The sequence below is a fragment of the Episyrphus balteatus genome, chromosome 1, assembly GCF_945859705.1.
Source record: "Episyrphus balteatus chromosome 1, idEpiBalt1.1, whole genome shotgun sequence".
In the NCBI taxonomy this organism is placed as follows: Eukaryota; Metazoa; Arthropoda; class Insecta; order Diptera; family Syrphidae; genus Episyrphus; species Episyrphus balteatus.
Window position 1 is genome coordinate 138,325,162 of NC_079134.1, and position 2,522 is coordinate 138,327,683.

The 2,522-nt window shown below is 28.6% G+C and overlaps 1 non-coding gene across 1 annotated transcript; it reads right to left on the minus strand.

Annotated features, from left to right (window-relative positions):
• Window positions 1-2,448: 2,448 nt before the first annotated feature.
• Window positions 2,449-2,522, minus strand: Trnan-guu (transfer RNA asparagine (anticodon GUU)). Its single transcript has one exon. It is a non-coding gene; the product is annotated as a tRNA-Asn (tRNA).

The window sequence follows — 2,522 nt, forward strand, 5'->3', positions numbered from 1 at the left end:
ATCGTCTTGTTGGCAAATGATTCGCCGTGTTGAAAAAATAATAATAAATTTATTTAAGATCATGGCGATGAACTTTATGTAGTATTTGCAGGTTTTTCTTTTTTGATTTTATATGTGTAATTAGTTGAGTATTTATTGGAGAAATATGAAATTATGTGATGAAAGGGTTTGCTGATTTAATTTTGAAAAGTGTAAGAAAAGTAGAAATTTGTTATTTTAAAAACCGAACTTTGTAAGTTGCCAAAAAAAGAGTGTTTAGTGAAGAAACTTATCTTGGGAATTCAAACTCTCCATTTTCCGAAATTATACAACGCACGAAAAGATGAATTACTGCCTTGTTAATACCTGTTAGCAACCATACACAACATCAAAATTCAAAAAAATACTGGTAAATATCTGAACTACAAATAAAAGAAAACATAATAATAAAGTTTTACAACCCCAGCAACTAGAAGCTTAGAACTTAACCTTCACCCAAGGAATAAACTTAGTTCTTAAATTAAGTCAAATATTGAATTTGTGATATGAGATAATTTAAAAGGAGGTTAACTCAAAAACGTCTAATTATCTTCAAGGCTGAACTCGGTATAATATTTAAGTTTACTTAAAATATCATCAAAAGTTCAAACAAACTTTAAGATAATTTTAGTTGTTATAGAAAAACACAAAACATAAAGAAATAAAGCAAACTTTAGAGTTTTATAGCATCCTAAAAACCCACCTTCGTAATTGTCTGTATATTATAATATCTTGTATTCAGAGACAAAGTTTTAATTTATCAACATTTCATCCTATTTTGTTATTTTTCTTTGTTAAATACATAGATACATACGTGACTATAAGTTTGATAAAAACAAGAAATAAAAATAAACAAACTTTTGATGAGTTGTTGCTATAGAAACTTCTTGAATAATTTTTTTTTTTTAACAAATTTTGATATATCTTACCTATTCAGTTCAAGAAAACGACCAAATTTTGATCTGCAATTTCATAAAGATCAAACATCGAATTGAGATATGATTTGAAAAACCAACAACAGTCATCATAAATTCAGTTCGTTCAGTCGCCATTAGAGTTAAATGATTTTAGGTCTCAAAACTAGTGAAAATATAATCTTTTTTAAAAAACAAAACCGACTTCCATGGATCAAAACAGGGTTTTATGGTATTTCCTATAGTTTCCATGCTTAAAACTGAATGAAATTGAAATGGGACAACATTGCAGCCACCAGCTTTCCAATACAAAAAGAATTATCAAAATTGGTTCACTCAGTCCAAAGTTATGAGGTAACAAACAAAAAAAAGATACAGACGAATTGAATACCTCCTCCTTTTTGGAAGTCAGTAAAAACTGGGAATCGATCGATAAAAATATCAATGACCCTTTAGGCTAAGGACTCGTGTCCGTCTGTCTGCACTCAGAGAACAAAATAGTTAATATCGGGATAACTATTAAAATAGTTAAAAAAAAATTTCATTTGTGACTATTTTAATAGTCAATTGAAGTACTCGTATTCTCCAAATTAACTATTAAATAGTCAATATTACTTTTAAAATAGTTTAACGTCGGTGAAACCAGAAAAGTGTGTAACTCCAAATTTTCTGAAAAATTAGATTTGAATGCCATCTGTTAGACAAACCTGATATCTGCTGTTCCTTAAACTGACAATCCCCTTAAGGTTCATAGTTTTTATTTTATTAGCAAATTAGAAAATTTAAACTCATACAAATGTCTACAAAACGATTTTGTTTTTTTGCTCTCCTATAAAATTTGCTAAAATGGAGTTACATACTTTTCTGGTTTCACCGACGATATGTGACTATTTATAGTCAATAATGACTGTTAAAAATAGCTATCCCGGTTTTAATTATTAAAATAGTTATATGTAAATATTCCCTAAAGGAGAAATTGAATTATTTTCTAAGGTCCAAAAATGGTATACTTCCAATGTTAAATATCCAGTTTATAAATATTTAAAAGTTTAGAAAATAATCACAAACAATAATATGGTTGATAACTTTAAAAATTTTAAATTAACTTAAATTAAGTAATCTTATAGAAAAAAAAAATAACACGCATACGCCATAGTGACCCGTAGTTCTTTCGATTTGCCTCTTAAATGACCTGCGGATTTTTATTTTTTTATTTTGGGTTATTATTTTTATAAATAACATTCATACATTGGAAGCAAAAGTTACTCCATATTATACATGTTTTATTTCTAAAACACAACTTTTCATTTAAGTTCGCAATCTCCGAAACAAAACCTACCAACCAACGCAATGCCAACGAGACAAAGGTGGAAAATAGAAGTTTTAATTAACTTTTTCCCAATGTGTCAAATGATGTTCCGGTTATAAAGCTTGCAAAATACGAAAATTCGAAATTATAGATTGAAAAAAAAAATTAGGTTGAATTAAAAAAAATTAATTTAAAAAAAAAGAAAGTCGCCCCCGGGTGGACTCGAACCACCAACCTTTCGGTTAACAGCCGAACGCGCTAACCGATTGCGCCACGGAGGC